General features: G+C 46.1%; 1 protein-coding gene and 1 long non-coding RNA gene across 2 annotated transcripts in view; both read left to right on the top strand.

Moving 5' to 3' along the window:
* Positions 1-13,920, top strand: part of RORA (RAR related orphan receptor A) — a 697,613-nt gene that overhangs the window by 49,360 nt on the left and 634,333 nt on the right. The window lies entirely within an intron of this gene.
* LOC142871517 (uncharacterized) overlaps positions 1-13,920 on the top strand; it is a 76,775-nt gene that overhangs the window by 3,577 nt on the left and 59,278 nt on the right. The window contains exon 2 of the long non-coding RNA XR_012919787.1: positions 345-13,920. This exon is cut by the window's right edge and continues 59,278 nt beyond it. This is a non-coding gene — a long non-coding RNA (uncharacterized LOC142871517). The remainder of the gene's footprint in view (positions 1-344) is intronic.

Genomic DNA, 13,920 nt, shown 5'->3' with positions numbered 1-13,920 from the left:
TTTTTTTTTTTTTGAGACAGAGTCTCACTTTGTTGTCCAGGCTAGAGTGAGTGCCGTGGCGTCAGCCTAGCTCACAGCAACCTCAAACTCCTGGGCTTGAGTGATCCTTCTGCCTCAGCCTCCCGGGTAGCTGGGACTACAGGCATGCGCCACCATGCCCGGCTAATTTTTTTTTTTATATATATATCAGTTGGCCAATTAATTTCTTTCTATTTATAGTAGAGACGGGGTCTCGCTCTTGCTCAGGCTGGTTTTGAACTCCTGACCTTGAGCAATCCGCCCGCCTCGGCCTCCCAAGAGCTAGGATTACAGGCGTGAGCCACAGCGCCCGGCCTAGTAAGCAGGTTTTTAAGCAGTCGATAAAAATATTTCACTTTTGCAGTTTGGCTTTAAGGGCCGACTGTCTGATAGATGGGAAATGGAAGCTACTCTTTGAAGACCAAGTGATCCCCGGCTACTCCCATTTAGGAGACAGCTTTTTATTTTGATCCACGTGAAACTAAATAAGTTAGAGGCCACTCCTAAATTGGCAGAGTTTATTACTTACGGCAGTTGGGTGGTGTGCCCAACAGTCTGTCTACCAGGGAGAATGTTTGGACACATTGTGCAACCTCCTGACTGTGGTGTGTTGGGCAGCATTTAATAAGAGAGAAATGGGTTTATTTGACCTGGGAATATAGTCAAGATACATTAAGAGACACAAATGTATATTCTATTTTTGTTAAAGAAACAACATGTGCATATGTTTATAGATACTAGTATGATGATGACCAAACTATTGATGTTGATGATTTCTGAAGGGCAGAAGCCTGGGGTAGAGTGAGATGGGAGACTTTTTTTTTCTTAAGAGGGGGGATCTTGCTGGAGTAGCTGGGACTAAAGCATGCACCACTCTGCTCATGACTTTTTTTCATTATATATGCTCTTATTATTTCAATGCTACAATGATCCTATTTTCTTATGTGATTAAAAAATAAAAAATAAGAGCCAGGTATGGTGGCGCATGCCTGTAGTCCCAGCTGCTTGGGAGGCTGAGGCAGGAGGATCACTTGAGCCCAGGAATTTGAGGTTGCAGTGAGCTGTGATCATGCCACTGCGCTCCTGGGCGACAGAGTGAGACCACTTCTATAAAAAATTTTTTTAAAAAATAAAAATAAAATAAAAATTAAGGAAAGAAGACAAGCTTGGCTCAGAGCAAGAAACAGGTTTGAGCCTAAGCTCTGTGGCTCCTTAGCTGTGTGACTTGGGCAAACACCATACTTTGGTGAGCCTCAGTTTCCCCATCTTCAGGATGAGAGAATGAGATGGGATCCCCCAGATGTTTTGGGTCCTTCTGATTTGCAAAACCTTGTGAGACTGTGATCATAAGGGAGCTAGGCACCTGTGCTCTCTGAGGCCTGAACTGGGCAGCCTTATACTATTTCCTAAATTTGAGCCCCAGGTTTTCAGGACCACGGACATGGCTCTTGTAGCCTCTTCACTTAGAAGTGCTGTGCACACCCAGGGGGACCTTTGCCTGGTGAGCTCTGGGCTCTAGGTGGGGTGAGTTTGCAAGATGCAAAGCCGTGTGCTCCGAAATAGTGTTCTTCAGCAAGCTGTAGCATAGACCCAGAGACTTTCCTTCGTCCACTTATATTTGAATGTCATTGTAAACTCATAAGGATCTTCTTATTTAAAAATTGGGTGAGAAGTTAAGGATATAGGCTTTGCAGTCAAGCAGATTTGGGTTCAAACCCTGGCTTTGCTTGTTGTGTAACTGTAGGCAAATTATTTAACTTCTTTGAGCTCAATTTTCTCATCTAGAGAATGATGACAGTACCACCTCAGAGGCTATTGTGAGGTTTAGCTATTATGCACACAGTGGAGGCTTTAGCCCCTGGAGCATGCTAAGTGCTCAGTAAACATTAGGTGGGCGTCAGTAAAATTGTGTTCCCCAAGGACCAGAGACAAGGTGAGAATCTGCAGTTGGGTGGGTGAGGTTTGCTGGGGCCTGGGAAGGTGGAATCAGACTCAGGAGTCATTTGCTCCGTTTTGGGTGTGAGAGCGGTTGATTAAGATGACAAATGCAAATATTAAAATATTTTGTCAGAGTGTATGAGAGAAAGTTTTGATCACAGCTATATACTATTTCCTGAGAACCATTTGTGTGTTATTAATTCTGGATCACATTTTTTAAGCAAAATATGAAACATCATTTTTTTTCTCTTTAATTTGTGTCTGTGCCTATCTCCTTGCCTCTCCCTTCCCTTCTTCTTGCTACTGGCATAAGCTGCCTTGGGAGGGGAGAATCGGTTTCCAGGGCAGTGGCTACTCCTGGTCCCCTTGTGCAAATTAAATCTGCTAACCCTTGGTAGGAACCTTCTATGGCCAGCGCCTTTGCTAAGAGCTGGGGAAGCAAAGATTCATAAGAATCAGTCCTATTCTTAAAGGGTTTACCGTCTATTGGGTGGGACTAGAAAACAGCTCACCGTGCTAGAAGGCAGAATGTGAGCTGGCGGGTGGTTGTGACAAATTCTCAAAGAAGCCAGCAGGTAAGCCTTTCCAGAGGAGGCCTGTGAGCCGGGCCTGGGAGGAAAGGCTGAGATGTTGATTTCGGGCTGGGGACGGGGCAAGACCCACAGCACGAAGATGCTGAGAGTAGAGGGGTCTGCCCTACTCGATGGGGAGTCGCCCTCGGAGATTAGACTTATCTTGTCTGTGAATGGCCTCAAACAGGGGGGAAAGGTTTCCCAGACTTCCTACCTATACACGTTTCCGGGGGAGCTTGCTTTAAAAGCATAGATTCTCAGGCCCTGCACCCATGGATTTACAGTGTGCATAGCACAGTTCTGCATGATGGCTCCAAAAAGATAGTGAAGACCAGTTTAAGAAGAGCCTTGCACGTCATTCGGTATTTCGACTGGATTTGACTTTATCCCAGAGCATCAGACATATTTTTAACTAGCTATGTTTGTGTAGGCCTAGAAGATGCACATTGGAAATGAAACTCAGGTGAGTCTAGGTCAGCGTTTCTAACGTGAGGTCCAGGACAGGTAGGGGGTCCATGAAGACTTGAGTGAGACTCCTGAAGTGACGTTTTATGGTGTTTTGAAATCTCCTATGCAAGTTGTGCATTTATCCTTCATTAAGTTGTTAACTAGCTTTCTCTTTGGTCTGGAACTGTGTTAACATGATACGGTGACGTGGGTGAGTTCAGGCTGCGGAGTGCAAGTGGTTAAAAGCGTGGACTTTGGAGACAGATCCGAGTTTTAGGTTCCTTCCGCTGCCTTCCAGCCGCAAGATCTTGAGCAAGTTACTTCACCTCTGTGATCCTGTCTTCCCAGCTGCAAAATGGGGATATATGGGAGTACCCAGATCACAGGGTTGAGGGGAGGGTTACACAAGAGAATCCACATACCGCGCCTGAGCTAAAGAAAGTGTTCAAAAGTGTTATTGATAACTAAGAGGTCTCATGGAAAAAATAATTACATATGGCTACACACAATTTTATTTGGTAGCAAAAATAAAAATTTAACAAAGGAGGCCTAAAGGTGAAACACTTGGAGAGCCTTCTCCGGGGACTTGTTTGGACACGGCATCCAAAACACAGAGCAGAGGCAGGCTGTTTCCTGGCCTCCCCGGCCCAGGATATATCCTCCTTAGGGGACCCTTAGACTTAACGCTCTGCCTCTGGAGTGTGATGTAGCCTGGAAATGGTTCCAGCGGAAAATAATAGAAAAACTACTTGCCAGGAGAAGAATCAAATGAGAGCGTGTATTTACTTTGGGCGGTTTTCCCATTGTCCTGGGTTCTATTGCCAAGAAGTTAAAAATAGTGGTGATAAGCGGGCCGTGAGTCGGTCCCTCTCGGGGTGGCAGGGGTCAACCGAAAGTAGAATGGTTCCTCCAGGCCCCTGAGAAATCCACTTTATCCCCCTGGAACTGTTTCGAGAGCCCCTCTCGGAGTGTCTGGGGGCTGCTCTCCTGCCATCTGCGTATTGTGCCTGAGTATCCGTCCTGTCTTATCAATTCCTCAGACTTGTTCTCGGCCCATGTTAAACCAACTGATTTTAGTCAGCCTCATGCTTTAAATATGCTATTTATAACCACTAATTTATGTTTTCGTGATACTTCATGTAGCAGCTGGTCTTTGTGTCACCGTAAGAAGGGAATAGTGAAATACATAGTATTTATACGGGTGGCTGTAGTGTTTGTCATTTTGCATATGGATTGCCATTGTAGGAGGCATGTAAAATTGCAAAGGGTATTTTTTTTTCCTCTTAAAGATAAGCCCCCATATAATAAATATTCATCTGCTGTATCAGAATACTACACCATCTTTTTTGTTTCTTCATCCTTATTTTCTCATGGAAATATATTCAGGTGTCTACAATATGTATTGTTCTCATAAAATGCTCCTTACTGCAACTGGTCCCCTGAGGAAAACTTAAAATCTTCACCAACAGCTGTTCCAAAATATGCTAATGTGCATGCCCTTCAGCCTGGAGGGTCACATCTGAACAACACGGCCAGGGCACACTTGAGAACTTCAACCCTGGCAAGCTCATGACTCTGAGCTTTGGGGTGAGGTATCAAAGATTGGTGTCCCGAAGAACCTTTGCACTTTTAAAGGACTCGTTCCTCTCCTCAGCTACCTGGTTTCCAAAGGTGACATTTTGTGTCTTGTGTTGTCTTTTGTTGTTTGGCTGAGTTGAAGAGACTGGGAGGACAGATGACCCAGGCCTTTCTTCTGAAGTTGTGGCCGGTGAAGCTAAGGTCCCCGATGGGGGCCACCTCCAGGAGCAGTGGAGGAAAGTGAGCAATGTGTGATGGGTTTTGTGGAGCAGGCCACCCATCCCCTCTGCTGGGCAGTGATAGTCAAGTGGCCAAAATCAAAAAGTGGAAAGAGTGGGTGGGGACCAGCGAGCATTCATACCATGCCTCTGAGCAAGTTATTCTCCTCTAATGAATTTACTTCCAGATCCCTCCAGAAGAATGGTTCTCAAAGTGTGGGCCTGGGTGAGCAGCATCATGGTCTCCCAGGTTCCCATTTGAAATGCTAATCCAGATCTTCTGAACTCTGGCAACGGGCCAGCAGTCTGATTTAGCATAGCAGGCCACCGGGTGACTGTGCTCCCCGCTGAGAACCACTGCCCCACAGGCACTTGCCGGTTTCACTGGGCTCTCCTGTTCTAGCAAAATTGCTAGGATGGCCTTGCCCACACACTGTGTGCCCTGGGTAGGCGCAGGGCCCTGGGGGACACTGGCAGAGCAGGAACTTGCTTTCTGCCCTGAACACCAAGTGTGCTGGCCGAGAGCGGGGCAGGCCTGGTGTAGTCTTGCCGACCAGAGGGTGTGTGAGCCAGTAAAGTCACCAAGTCCTGGTGCCAGGAAAGAGGACAGGCTTGAATCAGACGAAAGAGTTCAGATGCTATTTTTGCTGGTCACTGTCCGAATGACCGGAACAAACTGTGTAACCTAAGTCTTACTGTCTTCACCTGTAAAATAGGGCTGTAATATCTACCCAACAGGACTGTTATGAGGTGTGAAAAGTACTGGTACCTAGTGGGTGCCCAATAAAAATTTGTTTTCAAAATGAAAGGTGAGGATACGAAACTATAAAAGGATGTCTCTGTGTGCTATGCAGCCCCAATAATACTTCCTCTTGCTTCCATTAAAGTTTGAACCACATGGCCCTGCTTTGCTTAAATAAGCACTAGCAACCACTTCTCCTACGACTGCTAATGCTGGTGTTGGTGTGTTGCTATAATAATGGCTAACACGTTCGGAGCACTTACAGTGTGCCAGGCAGTGTGCTGAAAAATGTACGTATATGCTCTTTGTTACATTTTCATAATGATTTTATGACAGAAGGATGGTAGGCAAAATAATGACCCCCTAAAGACACCTGCATCCCAATGCCCAGAACCTGTGCATGTCACCAGGGAAGCATGGGAAGCCAGGGAAGCAAGCATGGGAAGGGCCTTTGCGTAGTGACCACGTTAGGACATTAATGTGATCATGAGGACATTACATTAGATTGGGGGGGTGGCGATCCTGGATGAACTGAGTGAGCCCGGTGTGATCACGGGTCTTTGTAAGAGGGCAGCAGGACACTCAGAGTGAGAGAAGGAGATTTGATGACAAAAGCAGAAGACACAGGGAGACAGAAAGAGAGATCTGCAGATGCTGCACTGCTGGCTTTGAAGATGGAGGAAAGGGCAAAGGGGCGCAGGTGGCCTCCAGAAAATGGAAAAGGCAGGAAAACAAATTTTCTTCTAGAGCTTCCAGAAGAAATACAGGCCTGCCAACTCCTTCATTTGAAGACCTCTGACCTCTGCAATGGTAAGATAATACATCTGTGTCGATTTAAGCCACCAGATGTGTGGGAATCTGTTACAGCAGCAACAGGAAACTAGCATAGGACGTCTTACTACTGTAGCCATTTGACAGATGAGGAAACTGGGGATCAGAGAGGCAAAGCAACTCACCTTGGGTCACACAGCTGGGAAGTAGTGCAGCAGGTAGTCACATCCACATCCAACTCTGGTTCCCACACTTAGAACACTTAGTATGATAAACACTGTCCCTCCGAGAGTAGGTGTCCCGCACAGTGAGGGCTGTCTTCTGGGCGGTCTTTTCAATTTTGCCAGCCTGGTAGAGTCAACAGCGAGGTCCAGCTTGGGATGCTGCCCGAGGAAAATCATCACCTTGTGGTGAAATCAGATGAATTTTTCTTCCCAGGTGTCCTGCACCAGAATGCGAGCTGTTTCTCTTTTCTGAAGCAGTTTGTAAGGAAGGCAGTTGCAGAGGGTGTTGTTGAAGGAAAAACAGGCAGTGCCTTCAGCATCCAATACAAATCAATCAACTGCTGGAAGAAGAGCCAAAAAAGGAATGCTTTTTTCCTGAAAATGGCACGAAAAATCCACCGCCAACAGTTAAGAAACACGAAGGACAAGAAAAAGCTGCTAAGGCTGCAGGAAGTCTCGGAGTGGACCAGCTCCCCGCCGAAGCTGGGCGAGCACTTCCTGGGTTAGCAAAGGGCAGGGACTCGGGCAGGGCAGCGTGGAGAGGCAGAGAGGAAGACGCTGCTCTCCCTCCCACTCAGCAAAGTTACCCTCCCCTGCAGCCTGCAGCAGAGGAGGCAGAGCTGGCCGCCAAGAGAGAAGCTGCGGGCACAGGATGCCAGGCAGAGAGGCGTCGTCGTCAGGACCCCAAAGAGCCAAGCTCCTGACTGGATGCTTTTTAGACCAAAGTCAAGCCAGAGCCTGAAAGGAGCCCAGACTGTCTTGGAAGCTAGGTACAGGGCTGCAAGCGTGAAAGACCCAGAATGCCATGGTGGAGGCCAAGGGAGGCCCGATGCTGAATCCAGTTCAACAGATGCCGGATGCTGGCCGGGGGCCGGGGGCTTGGCATGTGCTGGGGTTACTCGGGGGGCAGCCGGAGGAGCCAGGCCTCCTTATGCCCTGGCAGGAGGAACGCAGCAATTTCACAGATTCCTCTACTAAGGTGAGACCCTGCAGGATAGAGGCACAGGAGGGTACAAAGAATGGTGGGGCTTGGGGGAGAAAGAATCACATCAATGGAAAGAAATGCATATTAGTTGAGAGGTCACTCTCAGGCAGGTTCCAAGCTAGACACGATCCCATAAGTGATCTCTTTGAGGCCGTCAGAGATTCTGGGAGGTAAACGTTATACTCTTTTGTAGCTTGAGGCTCAGAGAGGTTAAATAACTTGCCCAAACACAGCTAGTACCTGCCAGAACAAGGATCGGAGCGCAGCGTGTTGATTTCAAGCCCAGTGTACTTTCCACCACACCGAGCTGACTCCTCGGGGGAGAGTCATAAAATGCCTCATGTGTTATTTAATGACAAGGAAAGATGTTCAAGAGATATAGCTAAGTGGGTAAAGCTGGTTCTGTGATCTAGCTCTTACTGACATACACACACATTTATCCTAAAAATATCAAGATTAATACAGAGTACACTTTAATGCCATCAAATGACTACCTCTGAATGTTCGAGTTTGGAGTATTTTTAAAATTCTTCTTGCTCATCTGTATTTTACAAGTTTTCTACAGGAACAATGCTCAATGTACGAATGCTGGGTTTTTTAAACTCCTTTGTTGGAGTTTTTTCCGAGCAACAGTTTTCAAATATTTTAGAGGTGCCTGTAAGGGTGGGTGGACATCAGGGTGTATCTGGAAATAGAAGAGCAAGAAGCACAGAAGCAGGAAGTGTTAGGACCGTTTTTTGCCTGTGTGAATGTGCAGGACATGTGGATCCCAGTGTGGCTGTGACACGAGGGCTGCGTAGGAGAGTGGGGCACGGGTGAGTAAGACTAGTAGGGTTGGGGCCAGTTCGGAAAGCCCTGAATGCCAGGTTAAAGATTTGGTGCTGGGCTCCACAGATTTTGAAGGTGGTGGTTGGGATGCTGCATTAAAAGTGACACCTTAAATGTCGTAGGGCAGGGGTCCCCAACCTATGGTGAGTCGTGTAATTATTTCATTATATATTACAATGTAATTACAATAGCAATAAAGTGCACAATAAATGTAATGCACTTGAATCATCCTGAGACCACCCCGCCCCCAGCCCTGGTCCGTGGAAAACTCGTCTTCCATGAAAACGGTCCCTGGTGCCAAAAAGGTTGGGGACCGCCATGGTAGGGGATTAAGTGAGAGCTATGTTTAAGAGGTTGCCTCTTCAATAATAGGAAGTGTGAGCAAAGCCCCCTGAGCCCAGCCTTTCTGGTTTTGGGGTGTGGCACACTATCACCACCTGGTGGTCACATAACCAAATTGCAGGTGTAATTGGTTTCATCAGAACCCTAGTTGTAGAGAAACTTCTCTATGAAAGCCAAAAATCCCAGTTATCTACATCTAATCGAGTTATCTACATCCCCCAAAAGTTCTAAAAGTTTATAAATATCTGGATATGGAACTGAGTGTTTAGTATTAATCTCAGTGTCTCTAATGGCATGGACACTGCTTTAAGTAACTCAAACTTGTTCAAATCCAGCAGATAAAGAACATTCATATCTTCTGGACTATGTAGATATCTTGGTCCAGGAGGAAGTTGAGAAGACTCAATAGCTTTGAGATTTGTAATGAAGGAAAAAGAAAACTTTCTTAATAATTCCTCGCAGGTTGACATTTAAGAGACTTAACTGCTGAGTACCGAGTGAGCAGCAATTTTTACAGACACCCTCGTTTCAGCTGATTCCATGGCCTGATTAGATGTCATTACAACAAGGACTGGATTTTTGAACAGAAGTAGTATTGGAGATACAGCTGATTCAGTGATTTTTTGTGTGTCACTGCAGCCAATTTGAGACATCTGGCAACTACAACTTCGTCTTTATCATTCTCTGTTGGAATTCCAGGGAGGGCAGGTTTTCAGAAGAGGTGAGCACAACGGGACTCAGAGCACTGTTGGTGAGGAGGTTGTGGAGATGAAGATGGGAAAACAAATCTGATTATAAAGATGTAGGTAAAAGAAAAGAGCCTCTGTCACTGTGTTGGCCGTTGGCAGGCAGAGTGGCTGTGGATGACAGGTAAAGGGTCTGTTCTGCTTCGCAAGTTGGCCTCTGTGTGGGGAGGCGAGCACTGTGCCAGGAGTCCTGAGGTCTGGGTCTGAGCTCTGGCTCCACCTCTAACTAGTTTTGTGACTTTTGCTAAGATGACCTCTCTGAGGCCATGTCCTCATTAGCTGTAAAGCTTGCCTTTCCTATAATATCACGGTGCTATGAGGTTCGTGCAAAAAGAACTGGGTAAAAATCAGGTGGTATAGGTTATCAGTGGATGTGCAATTTCTTTTAAAACAGCAGGGGTCCTCAAATTTTTTAAACAGGGGGCCAGTTCATTGTCCGTTCACTGTCAGTTCACTGTCCAGTTCACTCAGACCGTTGGAGAGTGCGGCGCACATTCCACACATGCGCACTGTGGGCCCGGGACAAGTTGGCTGCTAAGCAGGACAGGCAGCGGCAGCAAACACACTCAGTGGGCCGGATAAATGTCCTTGGTGGGCTGCAGTTTGAAGACCCCTGGAAAGGCTATGTAAGGTTTACTTCTTATTCCTCCTCTGCCCATCCCTTTCCTTCTATTCTTCCTCCTGTTCCTGCTCCCGCCCGGTGTCTGTTCCTATTCTAATTCCTATTCCTGTCCCTGGGCCCTTCTCTCTAACTGTATTCAGAAGGCTGACGTGAGAAACTGTTCTGGTGTGCCAAGTGGTCTCTTATTCATGTGTGTCTTTGTAGGGCTTGGGCATGCAATAGGCATTACAGTAGACCCTGGTCGGTTTCCCGGGTCCTGAATACTGTCAGTGTGGTTTTTGTCTCTTCATCAAGGTCCTCAGTAACCTTTGAAGGAAAGAGCTTTCACAGTGTTTCCATATCTTTAAAAAAAAAAGGCTTCAGTCTTTATGTTCGCTACATTTCTCGTCCTCATACTGGAATGTCCTCCCGTTGGGCTGATGGGTCTCACCCAGAGGTGTGTGGAAAACTCGCATCTGAGGCAGCCCCACGTACATTAAGAGCAAAGGTTTCAGGGTCCCACCTTGAGCTAAAGTCAAGGCTCTGCCCCTTAGGTCTGCGTGACCTGGGGCGAGTTACTTCATCTTTCTGGGCTTCTTGGTTCTTCGTCTGTCAGCTGACAAGTTGTAAACCGCAGACAGTCATTGTGGGGATTAAATGAGGTCTCTGCAAGTGCCTGTATGAACGGGGTAGATACTGTTCATTTTTTGTAAGGCAGGCCTGTGAATTTAACGTTTCCACGTGCCCTGTACAATTAAGAATGGGCTGAAGACTTTCAGCTGTCCTGTTCACGGTGGAGTGTCGTTTTCCCCTCTTTCATCTCAATGCACACTTTTCCCCCCCGAGTCCTGTCCCTGCGTTTCTGCTCTCAAGAGATCCACAGAACCCTTAGGTCCTCCAGGGTGGGGGCTGGTGGGTCCACAGGTCTCCACCTCTGTTCTAATCAAGCCTTTGATCTATTTTACATATTGGGGTTTAGAATGAGATTTTCTTTTGGGTAAAGGTTCTACAGAAAAAAAAAAGACAAAAGAGTTTTGAAAACCACCCACCACCGGCCTTGGTCTAGGATAAAGACACTGGATCAAAAGATGGAATTAGATAAAGGACTAGACTTTGGTGAGGTTGAGCAGCTATGAAATCACAGAAATGCTCTGGAAATAAAGAGGGGACCTGGATACACACAGCCACGTTTGAACTGTTGAGAAGATGGGGCTGTGATTCCAGCATGAAATAACCCCAATGGGCGGCAGTTGGAGGTGTGTCCGCAGTTTTTCAGTCGATGGCATTTCCCCAGACAGAAGCGGGTGGAAAACTGTGTCCCTAGATGCCTGGTGTGGTGTTGACGTGGGGAAGACACCTTCTAGGTTGAAGCAGCAGGAAGGCGAAAAGAATGAAGCTGTTCTTTCCACCACGTACAAATGCTGTATTTCACAATTATAGCAGGTTATTCTTTGGGGTTTGTGAGGAGGGCCTGGGGAGAGAAACAGGATGCCTCCTTCTCAGTAGGAGCCTCGGGGGGGGGGGTGCGAGGGAGTTGTGGGTGTAGGTGGGTGGTGCAGGGTTCGCAGTGGCTTGGGCAAAGCTCTCAAGCTGTCTTAGAAAAAATTCTCTGCCGTGCAATAAACAGCACGGTATTCTTTAGTATTGACGGGCACTTGCAATTTTGTGGCGCTTCTCGGAGAGGGCTCTGTAATTACCTGGAACCATTGTATTTTTCTGTTGGACCTCCATACCTCTATTAATTTTTTCAAAAATCCGTCTTTCAGCTTCCAGATCACTGTAGCCGTTAACAGGAGCCCTCTATAGAATCTGCAGCTCTGGTACAGAAAAAAAGTGTTCATTTAGGCCTTACTGATTCAGAATTTGTGATAACTGTGTCAGAGGTTGAGAAAAAATGTGACTAGCACTGTTCTGGAGGAAAGGGCTTGCCAGAGCAAGTTCACACAGGGCTCACGTGATCTGCCCACCAGGAACCAAGGGCTTGTAGGTATTTAAGAGCATACAAAACGACGCCCTAATTACAGACCTTTCTTGCCTTTTCATTAAAGCGGGACCTCTAGAAGGGAATGGTTGCATTATTTAGGTTTGTGCTACTCTTCCTGATTAAAAACAGTGGCACCTGATCGTTCAGGGCAAAGCAAACTTTTTTTGCTTTTTTAAAATTTCTACTGACCCTCCACTTCCAATCTCCCTAATTAGTCTGAAATAGAGTGGTTTTTACTACATGTGAAAATTATCAGCCAGCCAGCAACTGCTGGTAATTTGGAGGTGTGGTGACTACAGAGAGACAACAAATGTGAAAAATATATCTAAAGTACTGATGAAACCTTATGCTCAAAATCAGAAAAAAGCACCTGTTAATACATAATGAAGAATATAGCCTCCACATGTTTTTGATTTGAGACAGGCCACTAAGCCACCTGGGCTCACCTATTTTATTGGCTGTTCCATTGATGCAAAGATACCTACACTCCTTTGAGAGGTGAAATCTCCAGGTGTAGGATCTTCTGGGTTTTTTGGTTGGTTGGTTGTTTTGGTTGCATAAGTGTTTAAAGTACCTAGCAGTGCGTTGCCCCCTGAATCAGTGATCTGACAAATGTGGATCAAATTCCTCTGTCACTTACTTGCTGTGTTATACCTTGGGCAAGTCATTTCATTTCAGCCATTCCTCAGTTTCTCCAGGTGGATCATGGAGAGAACAGCCTCTTTTTGGAGAAAGGAATAATATGTAAAGAGCTCAGTGTAGCCCTTTGCACATAAAGGCTCCCAGTGAGTAGCAGCCAAGATTGTAAGTGTGCCGTGTGATGGTTTTGAGATGAGAAGATGATGCCAGACTTCCTGTGACAAACTCCGTGTAAGTCATCTTTGCCCCAGAGCAAATCAGCAGCTGTGGTTTCTCCCTCATCAGCTACCACTACTTTTATGTTACCAGTGTACCCTGTTCTAGATGCATCTGATCTCAATTTCCAGTCTCTTCCCTCAGCATCTCCCCCTTCCTTAGTAGGAAGTACAACTCTCCAATTGTTTTTATCTGAAGATTAGGCTCACGTCTATGTGTTGGTTGCTACTGTTGTTTTCTTGTCTAATTTATTAGATTCCAGAACCTTCTACGTGCCCTGCCTGCTGAAGCCTTTGCCTGAAGGAATTTCTGGCTTCTGCAGTGCTGACTTGCGTCTGAACAGATATTGATAGGTTGCCTGTCCCATCATGACACTGATCTCTAGACTTTCACTTGCCCTGCCAACCGGTGTCTACCATAGCACTATCTTCCTGGTTCCTCCTCCGGGACCCAACCCCTTGCCTGTTGAATTTCTACGCAGCCTTCCTTTCCTCAGTATACTAACATTAAAGCAACTGACATGTTATATGTGTTATATATATGTATGTATGTCAACATATATACACACAAATAAATGGAGAAACAGAAAGATAGTTAATTGGAAAATAGCAATTAGAATTTTGGTAAAACCCCACTGAAATAGATGGAAAGAAATCTCGATGTATTATCACATGGAATGCATTTCTATTGCTACTTGGAGCCATTGGCACCCATAAATTCATTCACTGACTTATCACCCAGCATAATTTGGGGCCCTGCACCTTATAAGCCTCACTGCTGAGTGCAGTGAGTGATACATAGGCGGGAAGACCTGCTCCGGCCCTATTAAATGGAACATGCAACAATTCTGTGTTCTGTCAAATTCCCCAGTAATAGTGGCCTTGTTTCTCTGGTCTTATGTTGAAGACTTGTAAGTGGCTGGAAACTAGTCACAGAAAGCCCAGTTGTTGAGCTGGCCAGAGTAGTTTGTAGGTAAGTGGAAGACAACAGGATTATGTGTCTGGAGACTTCATTTATGGTCTCAGCTCTCTCATTTACTAAGTCTGGGAACATAGATAAAACACTTCACCT

Source organism: Microcebus murinus, chromosome 6, assembly GCF_040939455.1.
Source record: "Microcebus murinus isolate Inina chromosome 6, M.murinus_Inina_mat1.0, whole genome shotgun sequence".
Classification (NCBI taxonomy): Eukaryota; Metazoa; Chordata; class Mammalia; order Primates; family Cheirogaleidae; genus Microcebus; species Microcebus murinus.
This window is presented reverse-complemented; position numbering and strand designations above follow the sequence as displayed.